General features: G+C 43.3%; 1 protein-coding gene across 3 annotated transcripts in view; it reads right to left on the minus strand.

Annotated features, from left to right (window-relative positions):
• Positions 1–22,847, minus strand: part of DDC (dopa decarboxylase) — a 104,141-nt gene that overhangs the window by 70,951 nt on the left and 10,343 nt on the right. Inside the window, exon 1 of one of the 3 annotated variants that reach the window (XM_087916080.1) lies at positions 22,597–22,691. The exons of the other annotated variants lie outside the window; for them this stretch is intronic. The gene's annotated coding sequence lies outside the window, so the exon portion shown is untranslated. Of the gene's footprint in view, positions 1–22,596; positions 22,692–22,847 lie in introns of those variants that run through there. 3 annotated transcript variants of the gene reach the window in all.

Consider the following 22,847-nt stretch of genomic DNA (forward strand, 5'->3'; position numbering starts at 1 on the left):
TTTTCTTTTTAAAATATTTCCGAGCCTCTAGGTGGCAGTGTTACAAAGTATCATAGTTCTCACTTTCCCCCTCCTCTCTTAAGGGAAAGCCGACTTGCAATACACAAAACAAAAACCGAAAAATCAAACAAAATCAAGAGAAGCCTCTAGCCCAGAAAAATAAAAATAAAAAGTCCAGAAGAAGAATAAAACATATGAATATATAGAAAAAGAAAACAGTCCAGTTATCCAATAAGTAACAATAGAGTCCGGAAGCAAAGAAAAGAAAAAAAAATGGATTCTCTCTTTGACGTTTCCTAAAAACGCCGCTAAATCAATTTTGTCAAAAAACAAAACAAAAATCACACAGGTTTCTTCAGATAATTAGAGTAAACTTTCCAAATTCAAAAATTAAATAAAAAAAAGAAGTTCTCACCCAACCGACAAACTCTTTCTCAAACTCTTTCCGTCTGGAGTCGCCCGGCCTCAGCAGCATGGGGGCTGCCTCTCCGCCGCTGGCAAGAAGAGCTTCACCCGGGCTCTCCAGGGATTTTACGGTATCCCGGAATCCTCAGGATATGCTCTTCACGATGGCTGTCCCTACGGGACAGCGTAGGTCCGTTGGACCGGCCAGTGGCGGAGATATCGGCTGCGATCGAGGAGCTCGATTGCAGACCGTATCGCCACGGCGCAAGCTCCTCCCATCTCCCGATGGCTCCCCTTCTTCACCACCTCTATGGGGTAGCTTCAGCCCTGAATCCAGGTGGCTCGAGGCACTCCAGCAGCAAGCATGGATCAAAACTGTGAACGATCGCAATTTCGGTCCATTGCTGAAGAAGCCCAAACTGGAAGCTCCTCTATCCCACATTTTTCTAGCTTGCCAAGAAGTAGATTCTGTTCTACTTTGTCAAATGCCTTGCTGAAATCTAAATATACTGTGTCCACAGTATTTTGCTGGTATACTAATTTAGTCACTTTATCAAAGAATGAAATAAGATTGGTTTGGCATGGTCTGTTTTTAACAAACCTGTGCTGGCTTCTAGTTATAACTTTATTTGTTTATAGTTATACAAATCTGTGAACATGTTGGGCTGATTGATCTGTAGTTTCCTGAGCCTGTTCCCCTCCACCACCCTTTTTTTGAATATGGGAACATTAGCTAATTCTTAATAATTAAGACTGTAAAGTTCAGCTATTACTTAAGATCATGCTGTGCCAAAAATAAACTTAAGCAGAGGCTTAGAAGAACAAAATCTAACTTTTATTGATCAATAAAAGGGTAAAACCCTCCTTGCATACACATAGATATGTGAGGAAAGTTACAAATAGGCGAAAGTAACTCTTCTTATACCTTAAGATTCTTTTAGAAGTAGAGTAATTGCATTGTAAAACACTCTAAGTTAGATTTACATCTTTCCTGCAAAAAGACAAATGTCCTCCTGGCACTTGTTTATCTTTCAGTATCCTTTCTCCTAATGTCTGTTAATCGATCACAATTGACCATTTAAGAGGGCTATTAACAGCATACTTCAAAAGGTGTATATTTCTCCTGGTGTAGGGAGTTACGTTCCCAGGGAGTACATTCCATTCAGATTGATTTAAATGGGATAATCATGTGTCTTCATATGAAAGAGAAGTAACTAATTGCAGGCTAGTTTTACAACACAAAGGTTAAAGAAATATTTTCCACAACAGCAAGATAAGAAATGCCTACAGAGATAAATACTTCTATATACATAGGAAAACAACTGCCTAATATCAAGATAAGACATGCCTGTAGAGTAACTCTCTACTCTCTTTGTATAATATTTTTTATTTCTTTCCTTTATTTATTACTCTAACAGACTAATTCCACATCAAGTCAGAGTTTGAACAGGTTTCTAACCAACTTAGCTGACAACTTTGTTATCCAAAAGGTAGAAGAGGGAACTAGTGGGATGGTCATACTGGACTTAATTCTTACTAACAGAGAAGAAACAATAGAGGGAGTTGAAATTACAGAAACCTTGGTTGAGAGTGACCATGTCTCATTTTAACTGATGATTAAATATGTTTCAGATATGCTCTTTTAAACAACCTGATTATTTTCCAGCTAGTTCTCTCTCAGAATACTTTACAGCAGAACTGAACCCAATTTTAAGAATTTGGCCAAAAGAAATTGTTTTGTATAATTGTAATATGACCTGTTAAATAATATGCTGATTTCCAGTCATAACTTCATTCATTTTCAGCTGTTCACAGATGTGATTGTTTTTCAGTATCTTTACAGGTATTGATGTTAGGCTGATTGTTCTGTAGTTTCCAAGGTCTGTTCCACCATCACCACCTTTTTTTAATAAAAAGATGGGAACAAAATCAGCTCATTTCCAATCCTCTGGTAGTTCCCCAATACTCTGGGATTTATTAAAGATATAGTACAATGGTTCTGGGATAATATCTGCCAGCTCCTTCAGAACTCTGGGATGTAATCTGTCAGCTCCCAGTGATTTATATTCTTAAAGATCAGTTGTTCTCTTACCATTTTCTTGTTTATTTTAAATTTTATTTTTAGTCTGTCTTTTACAGTTATGTTTTTGGTAGGTTGAACTATAGTTTCTTTTTGCACAAAGACCAGTACAAAGAATGAGTTAAGTAGTTCTGCTTTCTTTCTGTTACTTCCTTTAGGGAAAAAAAGAGACCTAGAATAAACTTCTACTAAACTTTTGTTGATCTGCAACCTATTGGCATTTGCTTTATGATTTACAATTAAACATCATAGGTTTTAAAGGACTAAAAACTTGAAAGGCTAGCTAGTCATTCTACTATCTAATTATGTCCCAATATTCATTGAGCCATTATATTTGGATTAAAACAATCTCATAATCATTATCTATGTGGCTACTGTGCTTTCTGCCATTATATAAACAGTTTTGTTTTAAAAATAAAATAAACAAGCAATATAGCACTATTTACATGGCTATGAGAAGAAATCAGAGAGTTGATAAACACTCAAGCCCTTGAAAATATTTATGACTTATACTACCTTGATATGGCAGAACAGCTGCTCCTCCTGTAGGCCATTCTGTTAACTGCAAACATTGCATAAACTACATTTCTGAGCACAGCATATGGGAAGTATTTTGCATTATAAAAACATACATTTGATCAAGATTTTTTCCCCTTTCTTTTTTAAAACCAGAAATAACATTTTAACATTTCTTTAGAAATCAGATTAGGAGGGCTTAAATTCTTTAAGCAACAATAAAATCTACTTTGTAAGTTAATTAATGTGACCTTTTCAAATGATAAGCCTTCAAAGTCAAAATAATGAACTATTTTGAAATCAAGCATTACATTTTGTTAACCAGAAGAGCTGGTGGTTTGTTGCACTCAGTGTGCATTCACCCAAATAGACTGAGTCAGAAAGGTGACATTAAAAATGGTTCTTTATTTATATTCTACAAGTAAAAAGAAATTGCAGCACAAAGGAGCAATTTTCTGCTTTCAGGCATCAGGATTTTTATGTTTTTACTTGAGAAAATAAATTTATTCATTCATTACAATAGTTTAACACATCGCCGACATTTTTATACCTGCCCACTGGTTTCCCGTGTAACATATATCATCCCATATGCTTACCATGCTCTCGTTAATGCTCTTCTAGAACACAATTGGAAGGGACCTTAGCAGTCATCTAGTCCAATTCCCTGCACAAGCAGGAGAGTTTATACCATTTCAGGCAAACTCCTCCAGTGATGGGGCACCCACAACTTCTGAAGGCAAAGCTGGTTGATTGTTCTCACTGATAAGAAATTTCTCCTTAATTCTAGATTGCTTCTCTCCTTGATTAGTTTCCATCCATTGATTCTTGTCTTGCCTTCTGGTGCTTTGGAAAATACTTTGCCCCCTCATCTTTGTGACAGCTTCTCAAACATTGGAACACCACTATCATATCTCTCCTAATACTAGTCATACCCAATTTCTGCAACCGTTCTTCATATGTCCTAATCTCCAGCCCTCTAATCATCCTTTTTGCTCTTTTCTGACTCTTTCCAAAGTCTCAACATATTTTTTATATTGAAGCAGTTGAAAATATAAACATAAAGTACTTTTATATTTAGTAAAAGACCCCAATTCCCCTAAGCTTTGCTTAACATAATATTGTGCAAAACCACAAAGTTGCTGAACTAAGGAACTAGCTATGTTACTGTGAACAAGGGTGGGTATGGAAAAGTACCAGATGGTGTAAGTTAACTGAGTAATCAAAATATACTTCTTTTATTTTTATACATGTTATTCTCCTTTTATGGTATAACTTAATATAAGGCTGAGGTCATGCAAGGTATAAAAGTGATGCCTCAGGAAGAACTGGGGCTTCAGAATTTGTCATGCCAGGCTTTGTATCAAGTGGTGCTCCATTCAAAATTCAAGAAAGAAATACTTAGACTCCTTGGATTAGAGAAAAGATATCTTTTATTGAAAATGAAGTGGTAGCAACCATAGAATTCTGAATCTGAGGAATTAGGCGCGCAAATCACATATACAAAGTGATGGAATTGTTCCCACCCCCAATAGTTCAAATGATTCTTCCATTTGAAAGTTGTGTGGACATCTTGTGTGGATCATGTGGACATCTTCAGGTGGTGATGAGGCCTCTGTCCATTGACCTTGGCATATTTTGATAAAGGTTTGCAGCTGCGCAGAAGAAAGAAAGCTAAGCGAGAAATAGAAACCTAAGCAAGAATTTATACTCCCCCCTCCTCATTTTATACAACACTAGAATGTAACACCTCCAGCTTGCTTCCCAGACTTTACCCCCTCCTCCCACTGTTACTTATGGCAGCCAAAAGATGCAAAGCAATAGTAGAAGATCTTGAAGGCTGACACTTTGCTTCCCAAACATCCTCCAAAGTTACTACTGCATAACCTGCCCTTCTAATGCCTTCCTGTATAAAGCTTGTGCCATCTGTAAATAGGGTGTAATCTGGGGAAGGGAGGGGTACATCAGTCATGTCAGGGAGGCTAGAATATGTTTCTTCTATTGTTTGGATACAATCATGAATGGCTTCTGAGTTGGGTTCGGGTAATAGCATAGCAGGGTTCAGTGCAGTCGATTGTATAATATTAATCATAGGGTTATGAGTGATCAGGCCTTGATACTTCAACATTCGGGGATTAGTTAACCATAGGTGACCTTTTGTCTCCAAAACTGTTTTAAGGGCATGAGGTGTATAAATGTCCAACTGTTGTCCAAAAGTCAGCTTACTTGCCTCCTGTGTTAAGATGGCTGTCCCTGCCACCACCTTGAAGCAAGCAGGCCATCCCTTTGCAGCATTATCAAGCTGTTTAGATATGCTACTGGGTGATGCCACTTCCCCATTGTCTGGGTGAGGACACCTATTGCCACATTCTGTTTAGTATCTACAAATAATTGAAATTAATTATCCAAATCCGGGAGGCCTAAACTGGGGGCTTGCAACAATGCCTGCTTGAGCAATCGGAAACTAGATGCTTCCTGTTTTCCCCACTGTAATGGCTCCTTATCCTGTCCTTTAGTAGCTTCATAAAGGGGTTTTGCTATAAGGCTAAAGTTAGGGATCCATATTCGACAAAAACCAGCAGCTCTCAAAAACCCTCTCAAATCTCTCCTGTTGTTAGGCGTTGGAAGCTGACATATGGCTTCTTTGCGCTCATAGCCCAGGGTACGTTTTCCTTGCTCTATATCATAACCCAGGTATCAGACCTTTTCCTTGACTAACTGTGCCTTTTTCCTAGAAGCCTTATATCCCAAATCCTGTAAGAGAAACAACTCATGTGTGTTGTTCCAACAAGAGTCCTCTGTGTGTCCTGTGACCAAGAGGTCATCCACATACTGTAATACCACATCAGGGGGTGGTATAGTCAATGCTTCTAAGTTCTTAGCTAGGGCAGCCCCAAAGAGAATGGGTGAATTCTTGAACCCTTGGGGCAGTCCGGTCCAGGTATATTGTTGCTTTCAGCCAGTGAGAGGGCTCTCCCACTTGAAAGCAAACAGGTATTGACTATTCTCATGTATCGGTATTGTAAAGAAGGCATCCTTTAAGTCTATAACCGAGAACCATTTGGCAGCTTGGGGGATTAGGCCTAGAATGACATACAGATTTGGGACCACCGGATGGATAGTCACAGTGGCCAAATTGACGACCCTCAGGTCTTGCACTGGCCTAAACTGGCCTTCCCCCTTTGGGATGGGTAATATTGGGGTATTCCATTGTGACTCGGTGGGCACCAAAATATGGTGTTTCAAATATATATCAATGATTTCCTGGATCACCTGTATAATGTGTCTGGGGTAAGCACGTTGTCGAATTCTCACAGGCACCTTCATTGGTAATTCTTCCATATGATAAGAGGGTGGTGGCTAGCAAAACCTGGGGGGTTATCTTCGGCCCACAACTGGGGAACATTGAACTATTTCCACTTATCCTCATTCCCCTGTTCCATATCCCTGGCCACCATAAGCCTCCATTCCTCTTCTCGGGTACTGTCAAATTTACTTTTCCATACCCTAATGTCATCTTACCATCCTCCTCAAATGAGATGTGTGCTCGAAGTTTGCACAGTAGATCTCTCCCCAATAGTGGGATAGGGCAGTCTGGCATGTATACAAATTGATGTGTTATAGTGTGTCCTTTTGCCGTGCATAGGAGAGGCTCTGAAAAGGGGCGCTGTAATACACTTCCTGTTGCTCCTTGGATACTAATGGTGTGGGGGGAGGCCTGGGCTAGGGGCTGGGTTAAGACCAACTGTGTGGCTCCAGTGTCCACCAGGAAGGTAACAGGTTTACCTCCTACATTTAGCCGGACCATAGGTTCTGGGAGGCAATCTGAACCCGGTCGGCCTCAGTTCCATTCCTCCAGCTCAGCCAGGCCTATTAGAGGGGTTCTCCCAAGGCCTTTCCTGTAGCCTTGACCTCCCTGACTTCCTCCCAGGAGTCTTCAGGGGCCCCTCTGAAGACGCCCTCCTCTTCCTTATTGGAGAGGCTTGGCCTGCTCTTCCCCAGGGCACTCACCCTTCCAGTGCAATATTACAGAGAGAAAAACGTGATGCAGTTCATCAGATCTAAATATTTAGATGATGTGTTTTCACCATTCTAATGAACTTTTGACACTGGGCCCTCTCCAACAAATTGCAATTCAGTGGTGAGAAAAGAAAGGTCTTATACATAGGCAAGAAAACACAAATGCAGATATAGAATAGGTTGTAGCTGAGGCCCAAAATATGGCTTCCTAGGCTCATGCCTCCCCATACATATTTTCCAATTAAATAGGCTGAGACAGGAAGATCATTTTATTACAATGTATTCAGGAAGCTCTGGTTAAAAAGGATTCCTCTCATTCAAAGAGAAAACCTCGACTTTCAGCTCGAGTGCTGCACTGCAATGGAGAAATGGGAAACGGAATGGACTGTGTGAAGGAAGAAGGCCGCTTTCCCTCTTTCTTCTCCCCGCTCCTCCTCTTTCCCTCATGCCAGCCACTCAATTTCCTGTTCCTCCATTGCACCGCGGTGCCACTTTGTGGAGCTTGCTCCACCCACCACCACCCAGATGTCCTTGCTTCCCCCAAGCATTTCTTTGCTAGCCTGATTTTCAGCTCTGTTGCATTTTCCCATTGTGTTTCTCTCCGTATGTTTCTCACAGGAAACAGAAGTTTGTGAGTTTGTGGGCCCAACAAAAACAAAAAGTTCAATCAATCAATTCCAACTTCTTGGGGAAAGAAAAGAATTGGTTGATTGAACTTTTTTTTGTCCCACAAAATTTTGTTTCCCTGCACATGATGGCAAGAAATGTGATGGAGAAACACGATGGAGTTGGAAATCTGAGGGAAAAAAATGCTTGGATGAAGCAAAGTCATCTGGCCACCAGGTGCTGAAATGGGCTTGTCTCTCTCCAGCAGCTGTTCAGGATAGCTGGAGAGAAAGGCAGTATCTACTGGCACTTAAACATGGTGGCATTCCAGTTCTGACCAGGAAGGGTTTTTTTCCTCCACCTGGAAGGAAGTTGAACAAAAATTGACATGTTCCAGAAAAACACATGTCAGTTTTCACCCCAAAGATGAAATCCAAACCCACCCCATACATGAAAGGCAACAACCGTCCAGAAATCAGACCACGGCTGCATCACCAGCTGCCACACACCCCAACCCCCAAACCAAGCAAACGGTCACATGCCATGAACACATAGCCAGGCCTCAAACTCGGAGCCAAACCAAAACCCGGAAGTCACATCACAGCCACCTGCTCAGTATATCACATCATGGAACTCAGAAGGTTACACTACAAAACCTCAGGTTGTTACAACACAGCCAACAACCCAGGAGATTACAGCCCAAGACCCAGGATATAATAGAACTCAGAAGGTCATCACACAGCCCATGACCCAGGTCGTTACAACACAGCAGGCTGATAGACCCACACATGTTCTTACGAAAAAGCCAGCCAATCTGCAAACATCAACTCCATTAACCAATCAAGAAATGACAACACAGCCAACCTCCCCACTAGTATTTAAGAGAGATGGCAGCTCAGATCACACTTTGCTTGCACAAGCACGAAGCCGAAACTACCACCCTGAAGATGGCGAGTGGCTTGTGGATGACGGCAGATGAGATTCTGCTGAAACGTCACTACAACTTTAAAAGCACAACTATAATGACGTGGGAAAATACCCGAACAAAGCTGACTACCATACATATAAATACTCGTGAAAACTTAAGCGCGCGCACACACACACACACACACACACACACACATATATATATATATATGTGGATCTTTGGTTGTTCGGGTTTTCTCCCACGTAAGATTCGAAGTATCTAGGCAACATTTCGTGAACAAACGAGATGACACCTCCCGCCTTCCAGCCATTTGGAAACCTGCCCTCATGAACAGACGAGTACCTAACATGAAGAATGACACCAGACCCACACACATGAGAGCCACACAAGATGCCACTACCACACTTCCATGTAGAAAACAGACTCACACCCACTCAGAAGATGAGACACGACCATGGACCAGAAGCTGCACTGCAGCTGCATCACTACCCACTTCAAACCCCTCCGAGCCATACATGAAGCAAACTGACACCCACTATGAAGATGCAGCACGACCACGAACTCGAAGCCAAACAGCAAGATCACAGCTCACCAACTCAAATCCCCCAGCAACTAAGACTAACCTGAGCACAATCAAGCCTCCACCTGAACAGAACACGCCTCCAACCAATCAGAACATGGCCAACCCCCCAACCAATCAGAACACAGCCAAACCCCCTACCAATGAGAACACACCCACACCCAATCAGAACACAGCCAAGACCCCACCCAATCAAGTCCCACCCCCACTAGCAGTTAAAAGGAAGAAGCAGCTGCAATCTCACATCACTCTGAGAAGCAAGAGCCGAAGACAGAAGCCTGAAGATGATGAATGAGACTTCATCGAAACGTTGCCTAGATACTTTGAATCTTACGCGGAGAAAACCCGAACAACCAAAGATCCACATACAAATACCCGCGAGAACCTCAGAAAACATATAAACATCCTCTGCACTAGCAAACCACCCAAAAGCAACTTATCCAAAGAAGAACAAACCGCACTACTTAACCTGAAAGAAGACACCAGCATAATAATCTTACCAGCAGACAAGGGCAATGCGACAGTGGTAATGAACACATCTGACTACCAAACCAAGTTAACCAACCTACTCCAAGACCCCACATACAAACCCCTAAAGACAGACCCCACCACCTACCTAGAAAAACTACCAAATCCAAAATAAAAGCCTCCCCATCAGTGAAGAAATCCAGCAAGGAATCATACCCAGAGAGAAATCATCCAGATGCCCCAAGCTTTATGGTCTCCCCAAAATACACAAAGAAGGAACCCCACTCAGACCAATAGTCAGCTCCATAGGCTCACCTCTACAAAACCTGGCCAAATTTCTCGCCAAACAACTACAACCCTATGCAGAATCCATCAACTCACATGTAAGAAACTCATTCCAGTTCATCGAGATCATAAAGAAACAAAACTTACAACCTAGCGACCTACTAGTAAGCTTCGATGTCATATCCCTCTTCACCCAAGTGCCAATAAAAGAAGCCTTGACAGCCATCCAAAACAAATACAACCCCCAAGCACATCCTAGATCTGACCAACCACTGCCTATCCAATACATACTTCATCTACAATGGACAAAAATACAAACAAATAGAAGGAGCACCCATGGGATCACCCCTCTCACCTGTCATCGCAAACCTCTACATGGAACACTTTGAAACACAAGCTCTAGAAAAATACGACCACAAACCCAAACTCTGGCTCAGATACGTAGATGACACCTTCATAATCTGGCCACACGGGAAAGAAAAACTGAACAACTTCCTCACACACCTCAACAGCCTACACCCCAAAATACAATTCACCATGGAAACAGAAGCCAACAATCAACTTCCTTCCTAGATGTCTTGGTATACAAAAGATCCAATGGCTCCCTAGGACACACCATCTACCAGAAGAAAACACATACTAACCGCTATCTACATACACTCTCACACCACCACCCAGCACAGATCAATTCCGTAGCCAAGACACTCATCTCCAGAACAAAATGCTTAGCCGATGAACAACACCAAAAAAACGAACTACACACTCTCACCAACGTACTTACAGCCAATGGATTCCAAAGAAAGAAGATTACCCACCTAATCCAAAAAGAAACCCCAACCAAAATCCAAGACAGAGAACAAGAAAACGGCAAAGCCCTCCTCCCATATATAAAAGGCACTACAGACAAAATTAGCAAGATCCTCCAAAAACACAACATCAAAACAGCATTCTGCACAAACAGAAAAATATCCACCATCCTAAGAAACCCCAAAGACAAAATCGAATTAGAAAACCAAGGAGTATACGAAATCCCCTGCACTGCCTGCCCTACCACATACATTGGACAAACTAACAGAAGAATAAGTGCACGCATTGAAGAACATAAGAACTCAATCAAAAAAGAAATGACCTCTTCCCTGGTCCAACACCTCAAAGCCACAGGACATGAAATTGATTTTAAAAATACCAGAACTATCGCCAAAACCGAACACTTCAACAGCAGAATAATCAGAGAAGCCATAGAGATAGAAAAACGCCCACACAGCATGAACAAACGAGATGACACCTCCCGCCTTCCAGCCATTTGGAAACCCGCCCTCATGAACAGACGAGTACCTAACATGAAGAAGGACACCAGACCCACACCCATGAGAGCCACACAAGATGCCACCACCACACTTCCATGTAGAAAACAGACTCCCACCCACTCAGAAGATGAGACATGACCATGGACCAGAAGCTGCACTGCAGCTGCATCACTACCCACTTCAAACCCCTCCGAGCCATACATGAAGCAAACCGACACCCACTATGAAAATGCAGCACGACCAAGAACTCGAAGCCAAACAGCAAGATCAATACTCACCAGCTCAAATCCCCCAGCAACTAAGACTAACCTGAGCACAACCAAGCCCCCACCTGAACAGAACACGCCTCCAACCAATCAGAACACGGCTAACCCCCCAACCAATCAGAACACAGCCAAACCCCCTACCAATGAGAACACACCCACACCCAATCAGAACACAGCCAAGCCCCCATCCAATCAAGTCCCACCCCCACTGGCAGTTAAAAGGAGGAAGCAGCTGCAATCTCACATTACTCTGAGAAGCACAGAGCCGGAGACAGAAGCCTGAAGATGATGAATGAGACTTCATCGAAACGTTGCCTAGATACTTCGAATCTTACGCGGGAGAAAACCCGAACAACCAAAGATCCACATACAAATACCCGCGAGAACCTCAGAAAACATATATATATATATATATATGTGTGTGTGTGTGTGTTATGTCCCCTCTTGGAAATTCAAACGAACAAACGGAAAGCAGCCATTTCACAATCAAATCAAACTATAACTGCTGACAGGAACTGTTAGGGCTCCTCTTCAAAAGTCAAACAGACAGAGCTCTTTTTTAAACTCAAAGAAACCGAAGGCTCTCAAACTGAAACGTCTTCATCCCAAGTAATCATTAATCATTTTGTTCCTGGCGAGAGGCACAAGCTCAGCTGTGTCCTTTTATACTCATCAAGGCAACGTGCTAATTAGCTGGCTTGCCAATCAGATTACGTTTCCTGGTTCTGACGTCAATCCACGCTCTAACAGTCATTAGATTCAAAGTTCCGAGCCAGGCCGATCCTTCCAATCACAACACTATCCCCCACCTCAGGGCCCTTCCCCCGAGTCTGATGCTTAACTTGACGATGTTTCGTTGACAACCCCACTCTGTCTCCCACAGCCAATGGAGGCGTCTCTCGTTCCAATTGTCTCAGGTGGTCTACACATTGGAGACTTGGAAAGGAAATACCGTTCTGTGACCAAGCCACCAATGGATTGTGCAACCGCAACCAGGATATTCCGAGCACCAAAGGAAGATGGAGGTTCGAGGTGATATAAAAACTTATTGCCTCCTCATGATCCCCAATGATCATACGCACTGGCTGGGTGGCGAAACGAATGGGCCCAGACTTGAGCTCACGCCCATCCACAGTTTCCACCTCAATGGGTGGATCCACAGCCACCAATGGGATCTCATAGTGCGTAGCAAAAGCTTGGTCCATAAAGCTGGTTGTAGCCCCCGAGTCCACCAACGCAACAGCGGAAATTCCCTCCTTCTGAGACTGTAGAAAGATTCGAGTGTCCAAAAGTAAATGCCGAGGAGGGCCAGGATCTGCTTCGGCAACTTGAGGTGGGGACGGAAGATGTGCCCGACCTAGGGTTTCCCTGGGGTTGGGCCTACCCCGTTTCCCTGACGAGCCGAGAGTGGTTTCGGGTACGGGTCTGCGGGTCCCTCTCCGTTTGCAGGAATTAACAAAATGTCCCAGACCCCCGCAATAAAGACACAAGCCTTCCTGAAACCTTCTCGAACGTTCTCGCGCCGTTAAGCGAGGGCAGAGTGCTCCCAACTCCATCGGCTCCTCCATCTTAACTGTAGCTTGTGAACGAAAGAGAGAAGGTGGTTCCACAACGGGCCGTCTGCTTCCGCGCTGTTGTAAACGAGCTTCAATACGTAGGCACTGAATTACTAATGCATCCAGGGTTAAAGCCCGCTCTGCATGGACCAGCTCATCTTTGATGGCATCAGACAAACCTTCCTGGAATGCAGCCATATGAGCCGGTTCGTTCCAATTAGAGTCCAAACACAGCAACCGAAATTCTGCAACATATTCCTGAAGGGAACGTTTCCCCTGACTAATATCCCATAAACGTCTGGTCACAGTTTGACTTTTAATTGGGTTTTCAAACATAACCCTTATTTGTTGCAGAAAACCTTGAAAGTTATCTAGTAATGGGCTATCTTGAATTAACAAGGGAGTAGCCCATTTAGCAGCCTGCCCAGATAAAAGGCTGAGAATGAATCCCGTCCTGGCCCGGTCATTTGGAAAGTCTTCAGGCCTCAAGGACATAAATAATTGACACTGCCCCAGAAATGCCGGAAACATGTCCATTTGTCCTGAAAACTTCTCTGGCATGGATACCGGGCTTTTCCTCAAGGGAGGGGCTGAAGGAGCAGCAGCAGTTTGCAAGCTTGTAATATGACTCAGCAACTGGGTAACCTGGTTTTGAAGAGTCTGGTTACTTTCTAACAGCTGCTTTATCTGTTGCTGCTGCTGACTCACCAGGTTCTGCAATTGTTTTGTATCCATCTTGGTTTGATGAGTTTGTTTTTAGGCTTGAAAACAAAAAATGTAATGTCTCACTTATAAGCTCAGATGAGCAGACGAAGTTTCAAAACTCAAAATATTCAAACCAACAACAACAGCGAATTCAAAGGAATAAATTAACACAGTTGTCCCGTCTTTTGGCAGACTTCCCGGACTCTTATCAGGCTAAATGGAAATTAATCAATTTTTTGGCAGACTTCCGGACTCTGTCAGGCAACAAATTTTTCTGGTCTCACAAAGACGCTGCCAACGTATTCCTCTCCACTGGTCACACGCAGAAGATGATTTATAAGTTCATCTTACCTGAAAGATGGTTTGTTTGGGGCCAGGAACAATAATGTTATGTCCCCTCTTGGAAATTCAAACGAACAAACGGAAAGCAGCCATTTCACAATCAAATCAAACTATAACTGCTGACAGGAACTGTTAGGGCTCCTCTTCAAAAGTCAAACAGACAGAGCTCTTTTTTCTTTTTTAAACTCAAAGAAACCGAAGGCTCTCAAACTGAAACGTCTTCATCCCAAGTAATCATTAATCATTTTGTTCCTGGCGAGAGGCGCAAGCTCAGCTGTGTCCTTTTATACTCATCAAGGCAACGTGCTAATTAGCTGGCTTGCCAATCAGATTACGTTTCCTGGTTCTGACGTCAATCCACGCTCTAACAATCATTAGATTCAAAGTTCCGAGCCAGGCCGATCCTTCCAATCACAACATATATATATATATATATTTTGCTTTACAAATTAATATTCATCTCCCAACTCTGGCTACTGATGCTGGAGTTTATTAGGGGCTAGTTGCAATCACACAGTTGGTCTTGGTTTTGGTCGTGTTGCTTTTTTAAGGTTCCTAAATTGTTCACATGTTCTTAGGCCACTTTGGTCCCATAAAAGTTCGATACAAAGTTTCTCTCCTTCCTTTCTATTGAAAGTCCTCAATAAATGTAATTTCCCAACTCCCACCATCCAAACATTCAGTATTTACACCAGTCTCAAGACAATTATAAGATCAGCACATCAGGTAAATTTAGCAGTGGGATTTGTTCTGTGGTTGTTATTTTATGTTGGGGAAATAACATCGGCAACCACTCAGTCCTAAATAGAAAAGGAATGTGCAGTTTCTTCCTTCCAGGATTTTATCAAAACCCGCTGTCCTGCCTTAAATTTATGTACAACAAAGTCCAAGGTGGTGTTTGTGCAAGGACCCCTTTCTGTCTTTAAAGAGAGATTGGGACAATTCAAGAATATATTTTCTCACAATTTTGTCTGTTAACTCAGTTCTAGTCAAACCCTCCTTCCCATAGTATGGGATCCCCAACATCTCATCTCTCCTTCCACTACTTTGGCACTTCCGCCTGTACAGTAGTGCTACACAATCATGTTGGTCTCCTTCACTTAGACCGTCTCTCATCAAGAATTGAGCAAGGTTCACATGATTGCTTATGGTGAGTACCAAATTAAGGTCTTCCCTCATACTTTAGGATACGAGAATTGGTTAACTATCTCTGAGCTCATTGAGGCAGGATGTTCCTGATCTGATGTTGGGTTGTAATCACCAAAGCCCCCTCCCTAAATGTGAGGTTTCTTTTTTTTTTCTGGTACTAAGAGAGCTGTGGTGGCAATAGTTTGAGTACCTACTGGCCACCCCAGTATTACAGGGTCCATTAATTTGGATAGGAAGGCTACTGGTTTTAAGAGACTTCCCCATATTTTTTGAGCTAAGAACCCTTTTTGTAATTCCATCATAGACTGTTACAAATAAGTGGAAAGGTGTTTTTTTCCCCTATCAGGTAGTGAGAGAACTGGAGCTGTTTTAAGTGCTGTTTTCAATTTTTCGACAATTGCCTAACAGTCCCTAAAACTTTCTCAAGTCTCTCTTAGTTCCTCAATTCTAGCAGGAGTTTTTTTTCTACTCCCTTCACTAATCAAGTGTCCAAGATATCTGATCTCTCTCTCTACATACTATAATTTTAAATTTGATGTGGCATGGGTTGATTTTTATTTCTTGATTTTGAAATTCGAATTCTGGCTAATGTGGCATCCCAGAGGGATTATGCTTCAAGATGTCCAGGATGCCCCGGTAGCCACTAAAAATTTAATTTCGCAATTTCTTGGTCTCACCTGTAATTTCATCCAGTGTTCTTGGTGGAACGTCAGATGCAATGACTCCTGACATCCCTATTCTTCTATCATCTAATTTTTTTGTTTTTCCCTCTCTCTAGCTTTAGTAAATCACACACATTTCTCCATGAGAGCTTTCTCATTTCCTCGTACATGCAATTTCTTTATATGAAAGTACTCTCCTTTTAATCTGGGATGGGGGTCAACACACAGACATTTACACCAATGTTTTTTTTCCTTCATCATCAACATACTCACACATTTATACTGTAATCAGACTGTTGTAGAGCGGCGGTAATAACCTGAGGCAAAATTCGGAGTGAACTTCAACTGTAACTTTATTGCCACAATAAAGGGTTGCCGCGGCTGCTGTGCTAACAAGGCAGTCAGCTGGCGGCAACAGCTGATGCCGTTTGACAGCTCCTTTTATAGCCGGCTGTCAAACGGCAACAGCCAATAGGAACGGTCCGTGATCCCACTAGAAACATGGACCAGAGTGAAGACTGCGGGTTACTCCATTGCGAACACTACACTCCTTTCCCCCAGAACGGAGCATGTGTAGTCTTTAAGGTAGGTCAGGCGCTTGCGCAGCAAGCCGGATCATCTCAATTCTGGTAAAGCTGCTGCGGGAAGGAAGTCCTCCACTTGCTGGGCAACTTCTGGAGCCGAAGATACTGGTATCTTGGATCCAGGCGACTCTGGGCGAGAGGCCGATGGCAATTCCAGTAGGCTTGCATGCTTGTCGGGTCTCAGGGAAGTTTCTGTGTGCGCTGGCAGTTCTTTTTCTATCAGGACATAATGAGGGCCATCTGTAACTGCACTCTTCTAACGTCTTCTAAGTTGGTCGATGTGCTGGTGCCAGATGCATCCATCTTGCAGCAGGACCCTGTAAGACTTAGGACCAATTACTGCCACAATTCGCCCTGGCATCCACAAGGGGTGACCCGCATAGTTCCTGGAATAGACCCGGTCATGTTGAGCGAACTCCCTTGTCTGGTTTTCTGACCCTAGGGGGGTGACTGGGGCATAATGAGGATGGAGCCTGTCTAGGGTGGTTCTCAGACGTCTGCCCATGAGGAGCTCAGCTGGAGACTTATTAGTGGTGGCACAGGGGGTTGTGTGTTGGGTCAAGAGGTACCTAGCAAGCTTAGAGTGCCACTCTATAGGGCCAAACCTTTCCAGGACCTCCATAACTGACCTGACTACCCTTTCAGCCAGGCCATTACTGGCAGGATGAAAAGGAGCTGTAAGGGCGTGCCTTATCCCTAGGTTGGCTAGGAAAACCTCAAACTCACAGGAAATAAACTGGGGGCCGTTATCAGACACAATGGTATCAGGGAGGCCATGGGTAGCGAATATCCTTGTTAGAGCCTTAGTGACAGTTGTAAAGTTGTGGTGGTCATTAAGGCCCGGTCTATCCATTTTGAAAAGGAATCCACCATTACCAGGAATGTACGCCCATGAACGGGGCGAGCCAGATCAATATGCAACCGGGACCAAGGAGCTCCAGAATCTTCCTACTTGCCTGGAGTGGTTGTGGGTGGAACAGGTCTGGTAGCCTGGCATGGCTAACAAGCGTTTACCCAACTTGTAATTTGAGCATCCATGCCCGGCCACCATACATAACTGTGAGCTAGGCCTTTCATTCTGACAGTGCCAGGATGGCCTTCATGCAGGACCTCTAAAACTGAGTCTTGCAACTTGGAAGGGATAACTATCCTAGTTCCCCAAAGTAAACAGCCTTGCAAAGAAGATAGTTCTTGCTGGCGGATTTTGAAAGGCAGGAATTTGGGGGCATAAGAAATTGCTAGCCACCCCCTTCCCACCCAGTCCAGAGCTTGGGCGATTACCTTGCCCCTAGAAGAGTGGGCAGCGATGTCAAGGGCAGTGATGGGGAGTTTGAGATCGTTGATCTGGAAAACAGCATTAGTTGGTGCAGGATCTTCTACAGGAACAGGCAGAGGGCAGCGACTAAGAGCATCACCGTGGCATAGGGTTTTGCCAGGACGATGAACCAGCGTATAGGAATAGGCAGCCAGAAATAAAGTCCACCTGGTCATTCTTGGAGACAAAATCTGGGGGGTTTGTTTTTCACCAGACAAGAGGCCTAACTGAGGCTTGTGATCGTGATCAATTCAAAATGGTGTCCATATAGAAACTCATGGAATTTTTTGACAGAAGCAACTGCAGCCAAAGCCTCCTTGTCAATTTGGCTGTAATTGCGCTCAGCTGAGGAAAAGGTCCTGGAGAAAAAGGCAATGGGTGCCTCAGAACCGTTCGGCAGTCTATGACTTAAAACAGCCCCTATGCCAAAAGGAGAAGCGTCTGCAGCTAGAACTAAAGGCAATTGTTCATTAAATTGTATCAGGACAGCATTGGATGTAAGTAATGATTTGACAGCGTGGAAGGCATGGGCTTCCCTAGGTCCCCAGTGCCAGGGGGATTGCTTGTCCAAAACTCTGTGAAGAGGCTCTGCAACGGAAGCTTTGTGAGGCAAGAATGAAGCATAAAAGTTAAGAAGTCCTAAGGAGGCCTGGAGCTCAGTCTTGTTAGTAGGCGTGGGTGCCTCGTGGATAGCCCTCACTTTGGACTCAATTGGGTGTATACCAGAGGCGTCAATTCTGTATCCCAAAAATTCTACTTGTGTGGTGGCAATAGTGCACTTGTCTTTTTTTAACTTAAAGCCATGGTGTCTGAAATGATCGAGGACTGCTCTGACTCTTTGCAGTAACTGAGGCTTGTCAATTGCAGATATTAAAATGTCATCAAAGTAGGGAACTACGCCTGGTAGTCCTTGGAAAAGTCTTTCCATTAAGGATTGGAAAATCCCAGGGGCTACACTTACGCCAAATTGGAGGCGCCTGCATTTGAAAGCACCCCTGTGCATTATTATAGTCTGCAGTTCAGTGGCTGTGTCATCAACAGGGAACTGTTGATAGGCCTGTGACATGTCTAATTTAGCAAAAATGGTTCCTGGCTCAAAAGAATGTAGGAGGTGCTGGATAACAGGGACTGGATAGGCTCTGATTTGTAAATACCTGTTCAATGATGTCTTGTAATTAGCGCAGATTCTCACACTACCGTCTTTCTTTAGGGGTGTAACTATTGGGGTCTCCCATTTTGCGAAGTCCACAGGCTCCAATACACTTTGTTTGATTAATTTGTCCAGCTCAATGTCTAATTTGGGGAAGATTGCAAAAGGTACCCTTCGAGGCTTTAAATGGATTGGTACTGCCTGAGGGTCCAAGTTGAATGAAATTGGGGTTCCTGAATAACAACCCAGCCCCTCGCTGAACACATCAGCATAGTCCTTAAACAAGGTATCCATTTCAGCATTTGAAATAGAGTGGATTCCAGTTACGTGGAGGCCAAGGGCAGGGAACTAGTCTAATCCCAACAGGCTAGGGAGGGCACCATCCACTACCACTAAAGGCAAGTGACCTTTAAAATGTTTGAATTGTATAAAAAACTTGCCTTTTCTGAGAACTGGGATGGTTCTTCCTTGGTAGTCGTGTGGGGTCAACTGGCAGTCGAGAAGCTTCTTCTTGGTCATTCTGGGAAGTAGCTTTTTTAGGGTGCCCCAGGAGATGATGGACAGTGCTGAGCCTGTGTCAACTTCCATCCTGCAAGGTTTACCTTCTATGGAAACAAAAACACTAATTTTGTTAGAGCCTTTGTTCGTCTGCTTGGCATGATAGCAGGTAAAAAAGTCTTCAATTTGTCTTTGGAAATATTGGGTTGTCTGAGGCTTTTGGGCAAAAGTCTTTCCTGCTTGACAGACCCTGGCTAAGTGACCCTTCCTTTGGCATTTAAGACAAATGGCATTCCTGAACTTGCAAGATGCCCTGGGGTGGTTTCACCCACAGCTTAGACAAATGGGCTGATGTCGGGGGGTAGAATGGGGTTTGGCCTGATTTCCCCTTGACTGGTTTTTTGCTGCCTGAGGTAATTTACATCGTTAGCCCCATCAGAGCCTTCTTCTAAGGATGCCTCATCGTAATGGATGGCTGAGCTACTCTGGCTAATTGGATTTCCCTGAATTTCCGCTGCTGAAAGTGCAGATAGTTCAGCAGCTTGAGACTCTTCAATAGCTATTTTTAGGGTTAAATCTCGTTTAGCCAATAGACACCTTTGTAGCCTTAAATCCCTGACTCCACAAACTATTTGGTGTAATAGCATGTCCTCTAGATAGTCTCTAAACCCACAATGCAAAGCAGCTGTCCTTAGGGCAGCCATGTATTCACTAATAGTTTCTCCCTCAGCTTGAATCCGTCTCCTAAAAGCATGCCTTCTGGCAATTTGGGATGGCTTAGGGGAATAGTGGTTGGAAAGAATTTCCTGCAATTCTTCCCAAGGAACAGTCTTGACTGAACATGGAGCCAATAATGCCGTAGCAGTGTCAAACACTGTGGCTCCGCAAAAACTTAAAAAGTAGAACTTTTTCCTATGGTCGGTAGCGTCAGCAAGGTCTATGGCATCTAGAAAACAGTCAAATCGGTTTCTGTAGGACTCCCAGGTCTCAGCTGTCAGTCTGAAAGGTGGGAATGCAGGGTTCGAAGTCATCTTGCTTTGGCAGTGCCATCTTTTCTGCAGGAAAGTTGAATTTCACAATCGCGAATAGTGATAGTAGCTCTTTAAATGACAATCAGCTTGTAGTGACTTAGGCTCTTTTTTGTAGTGACTTCGCTCAGCGATTCTTTGCCTGGCTGCCTCTTATTGGTATCCCACCCTCGTTGCCAGTGTTGTAGAGTGGCGGTAATAACCTGAGGCAAAACTCAGAGCGAACTTCAACTGTAACTTTATTGCCACAATAAAGGGTTGCCGCGGCTGCCCTGCTAACAAGGCAGTCAGCCAGCAGCAACAGCTGATGCCATTTGACAGCTTCTTTTATAGCCGGCTGTCAAACGGCAACAACCAATAGGAATGGTCCATGTTCCCGCTAGAAACACAGACTGGAGTGAAGACTGCAGGTTAGTCCATTGCGAACACTACACAGACTGCTTGCATAACCAATTTCTCACACAAAAATTTCATTTCATTCTTTCATTCTTTCTCCAAGCAAATCAATCATTACTTACAATTCTTTTCTGAGAGCTTTTTCTCACAAGCCAATGAACTCCATTTTTTTTTTTTACTGTTAAGAGGGTCTCATCCTCCAGGTTTGGAAATGATTATACACAGACACATTCACACACACAACATTTCCAGACCAGGGGAGGTTTTGTCCCTTTAAATCTCCACTTTTTCTTTCTTTAGCAATGGGTTGTTGCCACTTTCCTTTTTCTTGAGTCAGGACTCCAAGAGCCATATTATTCTTTGAGTCCACATACAAATTGAAAGATTTCTCAAGATTGGGAGGTCCCATAACAGCAGCTTGAGATGCTATATTTTTTAAAAAAAAATATCAAGCCTGTTTTTGTTTACATGTTCAAACAAACGGTTACCTTTCTTCCCCCTTTGTGGACTCATAAGAGTGGTTTGGCTAGCAGGGCAAAATTTCTACAATAGCCTGCTGCTTAAAAATACTCCTCTCAGTTGGTTCTGCAACTTTTCTCATGTCCTTTTTCTCATGTCCTATAGCTCTGTGACCTTGACTTATAGTATAACCTAAGTATTTAACTTGGGGTTTCACTAATTCGGCTTTTTCTTATTGCTTTAGTGAACTTGTCACTTTTACTTGAAGTTACACTCATTGTTAAGCACTAGATTTTTACTACCTGTCTCTGCCCTGGGTGTTCTGTCCCTTATCTTTCTAGTTTGGATCTCGCAACCAGCGCTGGCTTATTTTTAAAGATCTATAAAGACCTTTCTTTCAAACCTCGTTTGCACCTGGCCAGGGCCCTCATGAGCAAGTTTGAACTCCACTTTTCTTTTTAAAGACAACTTTTACTCTTTAACGTGTTTCCGTGGGCTCCATGAAGAACATGGCCCTAATCTTACCAGTTCCAGATCGACACTCCTATGCCTGTTTGCAAATATAACACCAACTTTATCTATTTCCCAGTCCTTAAGGAGTTTCATGTTTCTTCTTCTTTAGCCAAAAGCATTTTATTATCTGCTGGGGGCTCAGGTTTTTCCCAATTTACGAAATACCAGGGTTTAAGATACAGTATTTCAATTTTTAAGGTAGGTCTCTTGATTAAGTATTGTTTACCCAACCAACATTTGCTTGTTTCCCCCAGATGATTCCCACCTGTATTGTAGTTCCTCAATTATGTATTTTGCCATTTTTCAATGCACAAATTTATCATTCTGTTCTTACTTAAACTTTTAGTCCAGGGGAGTAGGTTTTCCTCACTCCACTGGCTCAATAACTGCTCTAAAGGGTATTTTCATGCCCTTACATGTTAGAGTCACCCCTAAGGGTTTGCTCTACCTCCTGCAGCAAGAAAGTTGGCTGCAACAACTATAAGAATTACCCATTCTTGTCAAGATCCTCCAACCTGTGTAACTGTCCCTCCTCTTTGTCTGTTTAAAGGTCACTTATATCTCTTTGCACTTCCTTTCAGACTGGCCTCACCTCTCTTGAGAAAGAGGAACCGCAGTCATCAAGTCCACACTCGTGGACTAGTGGTCCCTGACCACAGTCTCTCACATTCACACACCATTTCTCAGACTAAAGGGCCCTACCTGGTTGACCAAATCCCTGACCATCCAAGTGATTCTGTAAGTCCCCGACTTACTCACCTGGGTCAATGCATTGACTTACGTGGCTGGCACCTTCCTCTTTGATTGGCAGTTCTTGACACACACATATACTACAAAAAAATTATCTTCCTGTTTGTGAGTTCACTCATGTCCCTTAAGGCTCGGAGTCCGCCTAATCACAACTTAACAGAACAGGCAGTCAACAATGAGGTGGCTGGCATGCTTCCCATTCCAGGAAAAGCTGGAAAAGGGAACTCTCGAGCCCCACATTGGGCGCCAAGTTTGTCAGATTTAGGTGACCCCAAATTCTTA

The sequence above is a fragment of the Pseudonaja textilis genome, chromosome Z, assembly GCF_049901715.1.
Source record: "Pseudonaja textilis isolate UNSWEBS1 chromosome Z, rPseTex1.2, whole genome shotgun sequence".
Lineage (NCBI taxonomy): Eukaryota > Metazoa > Chordata > Lepidosauria > Squamata > Elapidae > Pseudonaja > Pseudonaja textilis.